Source organism: Triticum urartu, chromosome 5 (assembly GCF_003073215.2).
Source record: "Triticum urartu cultivar G1812 chromosome 5, Tu2.1, whole genome shotgun sequence".
Classification (NCBI taxonomy): domain Eukaryota; kingdom Viridiplantae; phylum Streptophyta; class Magnoliopsida; order Poales; family Poaceae; genus Triticum; species Triticum urartu.
In genome coordinates, this window is record NC_053026.1 from 339,036,503 (window position 1) to 339,046,435 (window position 9,933).

Consider the following 9,933-nt stretch of genomic DNA (forward strand, 5'->3'; position numbering starts at 1 on the left):
ACATCCGAAGGCAAGACATTCGTTGCTAAGAATGGATCCTTTCTAGAGAAGGAGTTTCTCTTGAAATAAGTGAGTGGGAGGTGATACGTCTCCAACGTATCTATAATTTTTGATTGCTCCATGCTATATTATCTACTGTTTTGGATGTTTATGGGCTTTATTATACACTTTTATATCATTTTTGGGACTAACCTATTAACCCAGAGCCCAGTGTCAGTTTCTGTTTTTACCTTGCTTTAGGGTTTCGAAGAAAAGGAAAATCAAACGGAGTCCAATTGACCTGAAACTTCACGGAACTCATTTTTGGAAGGAAAGAAGCCCAGAAGACTTGAAGTGCACGTAAGGGAAGCTTCAAGGAGGCCACGAGGTAGGGGGCGCGCCCACCCCCCTAGGGCGCGCCCACCACCCTCGTGGGCCCCTCATGGCCCCCCTGATGTACTTCTTCAGCCTATATATCTCCATATACCCTAAAACTTCCAGGGAGCACAATAGATCGGGAGTTCCGCCACCAGAAGCCTCTGTAGCCACCGAAAGCCAATCTAGACCCGTTCCGGCACCCTGCCAGAGGGGGCAATCTCTCTCCGGTGGCCATCTTCATCATCCCAGTGCTCTCCATGACGAGGAGGGAGTAGTTCTCTCTCGGAGCTGAGGGTATGTACCAGTAGCTATGTGTTTGATCTCTCTCTCTCTCGTGTTCTTGAGGTGATACGATCTTGATGTATCGCAAACTTTGCTATTATAGTTGGATATTATGATGTTTTCTCCCCCCCTCTACTCTCTTGTAATGGATTGAGTTTCCCCGTCGAAGTTATCTTATCGGATTGAGTCTTTAAAGATTTGAGAACACTTGATGTATGTCTTGCCGTGCGTATCTGTGGTGACAATGGGATACCACGTGATTCACTTGATGTATGTTTTGGTGATCAACTTGCGGGTTCCGCCCATGAAACTATGCATAGGGGTTAGCACATGTTTTTGTCGTGATTCTCCAGTAGAAACTTTGGGGCACTCTTTGAGGTTCTATGTGTTGGTTGAATAGATGAATCTGAGATTGTGTGATGCATATCGTATAATCATACCCACGGATACTTGAGGTGACATTGGAGTATCTAGGTGACATTAGGGTTTTGGTTGATTTGTGTCTTAAGGTGTTATTCTAGTACGAACTCTAGTGCTTTTTGTGACACTTATAGGAATAGCCAAACGGATTGATTGGAAAGAATACCTTTGAGGTGGTTTCGTACCCTACCATAATCTCTTCGTTTGTTCTCCGCTATTAGTGACTTTGGAGTGACTCTTTGTTGCATGTTGAGTGATAGTTATGTGATCCAATTATGTTATTATTGTTGAGGGAACTTGCACTAGCGAAAGTATGAACCCTAGGCCTTGCTTCAACGCAGTGCAATACCATTTATGCTCACTTTTATCATTAGTTACCTTGCTGTTTTTATATTTTTAGATTACAAAAACCTTTATCTACTATCCATATACCACTTGTATCACCATCTCTTCGCCGAACTAGTGCACCTATACAATTTACCATTGTATTGGGTGTGTTGGGGACACAAGAGACTCTTTGTTATTTGGTTGCAGGGTTGCTTGAGAGAGACCATCTTCATACTACGCCTCCTACAGATTGATAAACCTTAGGTCATCCGCTTGAGGGAAATTTGCTACTGTCCTACAAACCTCTGCACTTGGAGGCCCAACAACGTCTACAAGGAGAAGGTTGTGTAGTAGACATCAGGAGGAAAGTAGAACTTGATGAGGTAACTGTACCTGCTCCCTTATTGGAAAGTAGTTCATCACAGAAACGGGTACCTGTGACGCCTACACCAATTAGTGAGGAAGTTAATGATGATGATCATGGGACTTCAGATCAAGTTGTTACTGAACCTCGTAGGTCAACCAGAGTAAGAGCCGCACCAGAGTGGTACGGTAATCCTGTTCTAGAGGTTATGTTACTAGACCATGACGAACCTACGAACTTTGAAGAAGCAATGGTGAGCCCAAATTCCGCAAAATGGCTTGAGGCCATGAAATCTGAGATAGGATCCATGTATGAGAACAAAGTGTGGACTTTGGTTGACTTGACCGTTGATAGGCAAGCCATTGAGAATAAATGGATCTTCAAGAAGAAGACTGACGCTGACGGTAATATTACTGTCTATAAAGCTCAACTTGTTGCAAAAGGTTTTCGATAAGTTCAAGGGATTGACTACGATGAGACTTTCTCACCCGTAGCGATGCTTAAGTCTGTCTGAATCATGTTAGCAATTGCCGCATTTTATGATTATGAAATTTGGCAAATGGATGTCAAAACTGCATTCCTGAATGGATTTCTGGAAGAAGAGTTGTATATGACGCAACCAGAAGCTTTTGTCGATCCAAAGGGAGCTAACAAAGTGTGCAAGCTCCGGCGATCCATTTATGGACTGGTGCAAGCCTCTCGGAGTTGGAATAAACGCTTTGATAGTGTGATCAAAGCATTTGGTTTTATACAGACTTTTGGAGAAGCCTGTATTTACAAGAAAGTGAGTGGGAGCTCTGTAGCATTACTGATATTATATGTGGATGGCATATTGTTGATTGGAAATGATATAGAATTTCTGGATAGCATAAAGGGATACTTGAATAAAAGTTTTTCAATGAAAGACCTCGATGAAGATGCTTATATATTGGGCATCGAGATCTATAGAGATAGATCAAAACGCTTAATTGGACTTTCACAAAGCACATACCTTGACAAAGTTTTGAAGAATTTCAAAATGGATCAAGCAAAGAAAGGGTTCTTGCCTGTGTTACAAGGTGTGAAGTTGAATAAGACTCAATGCCCGGCCACTATAGAAGATAGAGATAAAATGAAAGATGTTCCCTATGCTTCAGCCATAGGCTCTATCATGTATGCAATGATATGTACCAGACTTGATGTGTGCCTTGCTATAAATCTAGCAGTGAGGTACCAAAGTAATCCAGGAGTGGATCACTGGACAACGGTCAAGAAAATCCTGAAATACCTGAAAAGGACTAAGGATATGTTTCTCGTTTATGGAGGTGACTAAGAGCTAGTCGTAAATAGTTATGTCGATGCAAGCTTTGACACTGATCCGGACAATTCTAAAGCGCAAACCGGATACGTGTTTACATTAAACAGTGGAGCTGTCAGTTCGTGCAGTTCTAAACAAAGCGTCGTGGCGGGATCTACATGTGAAGCAGAGTACACAGCTGCTTCGGAAGCAGCAAATGAAGGAGTTTGGATGAAGGGGTTTATATCCGATCTAGGTGTCATACCTAGTGCATCGGGTCCAATGAAAATCTTTTGTGACAATACTGGTGCAATTGCCTTGGCGAAGGAATCCGGATTTCACAAGAGAACCAAGCACATCAAGAGGCGCTTCAATTCAATCCGGAATCTAGTCCAGGTGGGAGACATAGAAATTTGCAAGATACATACAGATCTGAATGTTGCAGACCCGTTGACTAAGCCTCTTCCACGAGAAAAACATGATCAGCACCAAGGCTCCATGGGTGTTAGAATCATTACTGTGTAATCTAGATTATTGACTCTAGTGCAAGTGGGAGACTGAAGGAAATATGACCTAGAGGCAATAATAAAGTAATTATTTATTTCCTTATATCATGATAAATGTTTATTATTCATGCTAGAATTGTATTAACCGGAAACATAATACATGTGTGAATACATAGACAAACAGAGTGTCACTAGTATGCCTCTACTTGAGTAGCTTGTTGATCAAAGATGGTTTTGTTTCCTAACCATAGACATGAGTTGTCATTTGATTAACAGGATCACATCATTAGGAGAATGATGTGATTGACTTGACCCATTCCGTTAGCTTAGCACTTGATCATTTAGTTTGTTGTTATTGCTTTCTTCATGACTTATACATGTTCCTATGACTATGAGATTATGCAACTCCCGTTTACCGGAGGAACACTTTGTGTGCCACCAAACGTAACAATGTAACTGGGTGATTATAAAGGTGCTCTACAGGTGTCTCCGAAGGTACTTGTTGGGTTGGCGTATTTCGAGATTAGGATTTGTCACTCCGATTGTCGGAGAGGTGTCTCCGGGCCCTCTCGGTAATGCACATCACTTAAGCATTGCAAGCATTGCAACTAATGAGTTAGTTGCGGGATGATGTATTACGGAACGAGTAAAGAGACTTGCTAGTGACGAGATTGAACTAGGTATTGAGATACCAACGATCGAATCTCGGGCAAGTAACATACCGATGACAAAGGGAACAACGTATGTTGTTATGCGGTCTGGCCGATAAAGATCTTCGTAGAATATGTGGGAGACAATATGAGCATCGAGGTTCCGCTATTGGTTATTGACCGGAGACGTGTCTCGGTCATGTCTACATAGTTCTCGAACCCGTATGGTCCGCACGCTTAACGTTTCGATGACAGTTATATTATGAGTGTATATGTTTTGATGTACCGAAGGTTGTTCGGAGTCCCAGATGTGATCACGGAGATGACGAGGAGTCTCGAAATGGTCGAGACATGAAGATTGATATATTGGAATCCTATGTTTGGATATCGGAAGTGTTCCGGGTGAAATCGGGATTTTACGGGAGTACCGAGGGGTTACCGGAACCCCCCGGGGGCATAATGGGCCATAGTGGGCCTTTGTGGAGAAGAGGAGAGGCGGCCAGGGCAGGGCCGTGCGCCCCTCCCCCCTAGTCTGAATAGGACAAGGAGAGGGGGGCGGCGCCCCCCCCCCCTTTCCTTCCTGTCTCTCCCTCCTCTTTCCCCCTCCACTCCTAATCCAACAAGGAAAGGGGAGGGAGTCCTACTCCCGGTGGGAGTAGGACTCCTCCTGGCGTGCCCCTCTTGGCCGACCGCACCTCCCCCTTGCTCCATTATATACGGGGGCAGGGGGCACCCTAGAGACACAACAATTGATCGTTTGATCTTTTAGCCGTGTGCGGTGCCCCCTTCCACCATAGTCCACCTCGATAATACTATAGCGGTGCTTAGGCGAAGCCCTGCGTCGGTAGAACATCATCATCGTCACCACGCCGTCGTGCTGACGAAACTCTCCCTCAACACTCGGCTGGATCGGAGTTCGAGGGACGTCATCGGGCTGAACGTGTGCTGAACTCGGAGGTGCCGTGCGTTCGGTGCTTGATCGGTCGGATTGTGAAGACGTTCGACTACATCAACTGCGTTGTGCTAACCCTTCCGCTTTCGGTCTACGAGGGTACGTGGACAAAACTCTCCCCTCTCGTTGCTATGCATCACCATGATTTTGCGTATGCGTAGGAAAATTTTGAAATTACTACGTTCCCCAACACACCGTTGTCTAATAACATGATTTCTAGGACAGGGTTGCCGTACCACTCTGGTGCGGAACATGTCCTTGTGGACCTATGAAGTTCAGTAGCAACTTGACCCGAAGTTTCATGATCATCACCATTAACTTCCTCTCTAGTCGGTTCAGGCACCACAGAAACATTTTCTTGAGTTGCGCCACTTTCCGGTTCAAGAGGCAATACCTCATCAAGTTCTACTTTCCTCCCACTTACTTCTTTTGAGAGAAACTCTTTCTCTAGAAAGGATGCATTCTTGGCAACAAAGATCTTGCCTTCGGATCTGAGGTAGAAGGTATACCCAATAGTTTCCTTAAGTTATCCTATGAAGACGCATTTTCCGACTTGGGTTCGAGCTTTTCAGGTTGAAGTTTCTTGACATAAGCATCGCATCCCCAAACTTTTAGAAACGACAGCTTAGGTTTCTTCCCAAACCATAATTCATACGGTGTCGTCTCAACGAATTTCGATTGAGCCCTATTTAAAGTGAATGCGGCCGTCTCTAAAGCATAACCCCAAAATGATAGCGGTAGGTTGGTAAGAGACATCATAGATCGCACCATATCCAATAGAGTGCGATTGCGACGTTCGGACACACCATTATGCTGAGGTGTTCCAGGCGGCGTGAGTTGTGAAACAATTCCACATTTCCTTAAGTGCGTGCCAAATTCGTGACTCAAATATTCTCCCCCACGATCTGATCATAAGAACTTTATTTTCCTGTCACGTTGACTCTCAACCTCACTATGAAATTCCTTGAATTTTTCAAAGGTCTCAGACTTGTGTTTTATTAAGTAGACATACCCATATCTACTCAAGTCATCAGTGAGGGTGAGAACATAACGATAGCCACCGCGAGCCTCAACGCTCATTGGACCGCACACATCAGTATGTATGATTTCCAATAAGTTGGTCGCTCGCTCTATTGTTCCGGAGAACGGAGTCTTGGTCATTTTGCCCATGAGGTATGGTTCACACGTGTCAAATGATTCATAATCAAGGGACACCTAAAGTTCATCTGCATGGAGTTTCTTCATGCGTTTGACACCAATGTGACCAAGGCTGCAGTGCCACAAGTATGTGGGACTATCATTATCAACCTTACACTTCTTGGTATTCACACTATGAACATGTGTAACATCACGTTCGAGATTAAACAAGAATAAACCATTGACCAGTGGGGCATGACCATAAAACATATCTCTCATATAAATGGAACAACCATTATTCTCGGATTTAAATGAGTAGCCATCTCGCATTAAACAAGATCCAGATACAATGTTCATGCTTAAAGCTGGTACTAAATAACAATTATTGAGGTTTAAAACTAATCCCGTAGGTAAATGTAGAGGCAGCGTGCCGACGGCGATCACATCAACCTTGGAACCATTCCCGACGCGCATCATCACCTCGTCCTTCGCCAGTCTCCGCTTATTCCGTAGCTCCTGTTTTGAGTTACAAATATGAGCAACCGCACCGGTATCAAATACCCAGGAGCTACTACAAACGCTGGTTAGGTACACATCAATAACATGTATATCACATATACCTTTGGCATTGCCGGCCTTCTTATCCGCTAAGTACTTGGGGCAGTTACGCTTCCAGTGATCGTTTCCCTTGCAATAAAAGAACTCAGTCTCAGGCTTGGGTCCATTCTTTGGCTTCTTCCCGGCAGCTTGCTTACCGGGCGTGGCAACTCCCTTGCCGTCCTTCTTGAAGTTCTTTTTACCCTTGCCTTTCTTGAACTTAGTGGTTTTATTCACCATCAACACTTGATGTTCCTTTTTGATCTCCACCTCCACTGATTTCAGCATTGAATATACCTCAGGAATGGTCTTTTCCATCCCCTGCATATTGAAGTTCATCACAAAGCTCTTGTAGCTAGGTGGAAGTGACTGAAGGATTCTGTCAACGACCGCGTCATCCGGGAGATTGACTCTCAGCTGAGACAAGCGGTTGTGCAACCCAGATATTTTGAGTATGTGCTCGCTGACAGAACTATTCTCCTCCATCTTACAACTGTAGAACTTGTCGGAGACTTCATATCTCTCGACTCGGGCATGAACTTGGAAAACCATTTTCAGTTGTAGGAACATCTCATATGCTCCGTGTTGCTCAAAACGCTTTTGGAGCCCCGTTTCTAAGCTGTAAAGCATGCCGCACTGAACCAAGGAGTAATCATCACTACGTGACTACCAGGCGTTCATAACGTCTTGAGTTGCTGGGAAAACAGGTGCGTCATCTAGCGGTGCTTCAAGGACATATGCTTTCTTGGCAGCTATGAGGATAATCCTCAGGTTACGGACGCAGTCCGTGTAGTTGCTGCCATCGTCTTTCAGCTTGGTTTTCTCTAGGAATGCGTTGAAGTTGAGGGCAACATTAGTGTGGGCCATTTGATCTACAAGACATATTGCAAAGTTTAAGACTATGTTCATGATAACTAAGTTCATCTAATCAAATTATTAAATGAACTCCCACTCAGATTGACATCCCTCTAGTCATCTAAGTGATACATGATCTGAGTCAACTAGGCCGTGTCTGATCATCACATGAGACGGACTAGTCATCATCGGTGAACATCTTCATGTTGATCGTATCTTCTATACGACTCATGTTCGACCTTTCGGTCTTCCGTGTTTCGAGGCCATGTCTGTAGATGCTAGGCTCGTCAAGTCAACCTAAGTGTATTGCGTGTGTAAATCTGGCTTACACCCATTGTATGCGAATGTTAGAACCTATCACACCCGATCATCACGTGGTGCTTCGAAACAACGGACCTTAGCAACGGTGCACAATTAGGGGGAACACTTTCTTGAAATTATTGCGAGGGATCATCTTATTTATGCTACCGTCGTTCTAAGCAAATAAGATGTAAAACAAGATAAACATCACATGCAATCAAATAGTGACATGATATGGCCAATATCATTTTGCTCCCTTTTTATCTCCATCTTCGGGGCGCCATGATCATCATCGTCACCGGCATGACACCATGACCTCCATCATCATGATCTCCATCATCGTGTCTTCATGAAGTTGTCTCGCCAACTATTACTTCTACTACTATGGCTGACAGTTAGCGATAAAGTAAAGTAATTACATGACGTTTATGTTGACACGCTGGTCATAAATAAATTAAGACAACTCCTATAGCTCCTGTCGGTAGTCATACTCATCGACACGCAAGTCGTGATTCCTATTACAAGAACATGATCAATCTCATACATCACATATATCATTCATCACATCCTTTTGGCCATATCACATCACACGACATATGTTGCAAGAACAAGTTAGACGTCCTCTAATTTTTTTTGCAAGTATTTACGTGGCTGTTATAGGTTTCTAGCAAGAACGTTTCTTACCTATGCCAAAACCACAACGTGATATGCCAATTTCTATTTACCCTTCATAAGGACCCTTTTCATCGAATCCGATCCGACTAAAGTGGGAGAGACAGACACCCGCTAGCCACCTTATGCAACTAGTGCATGTCAGTCGGTGGAACCAGTCTCACGTAAGAGTACATGTAAGGTCGGTCCGGTCCGCTTCATCCCACGATGCCGCCGAATCAAGATAAGACTAGTAACGGCAACTAAATTGACAAAATTGACGTCCACAACAACTTGTGTTCTACTCGTGCATAGAAACTATGCATAGACCTAGCTCATGATGCCACTGTTGGGGATCATTGCAGAAATTTAAAATTTTCTACGCATCACCAAGATCAATCTATGGAGAAACTAGCAACGAGAGAGAGAGAGAGGGGGGGGAGTGCATCTTCATACCCTTGAAGATCACGCCATGGAAGCGTTACAAGAACGTGGATGAGGGAGTCATACTCGTGGCGATTCAGATCGCGGTTGATTCCGATCCAAGCGCCGAACAACGGCGCCTCCGCGTTCAACACACGTGTAGCCCGATGACGTCTCCCACGCCTTGATCCAGCAAGGAGAGAGGGAGAGTTTGGGGAAGACTCCGTCCAGCAGCAGCACGACGGCGTGGTGGTGTTGGAGCAGCGTGGTACTCCAGCAGGGCTTCGCCAAGCGTCGCGGGAGGAGGAGGAGGTGTTGGGGAGGGGGAGGGTTGCACCTTGGATGTGGTGCGGCTGCCCTCCCACCTCCCCTCTATTTATAGGGGCAAGGGAGAGGGGGGCGGGCCCCCTCCAGATGGATCTAGAGGGGAGGCAGCGGCCAAGGGGGGAAGGCTTGCCCCCCAAGCCAAGGGGGGCACCCCTTTAGGGTTCCCCCAAACCCTAGGCGCATGGGCCCTAGGAGGTTTGGCGCCCAGCCCACCTAGGGGCTGGTTCCCCCTCCATATTCAGCCCATAGGGCCCTCCGGGGCAGGTGGACCCCCGGAACCCTTTCGGTGGTCCCGGTACAATACCGATAAACCCCCGAACACTTCCGTCGACCGAATAAGGACTTCCCATATATAAATCTTTGTCTCCGGACCATTCCGGAACTCCTCGTTACGTCCAGGATCTCATCCGGGACTCCGAACAACATTGGGTAACCACGTAACAACTTTACCTATAACCCTAGCGTCATCGAACCTTAAGTGTGTAGACCCTACAGGTTCGGGAATCATG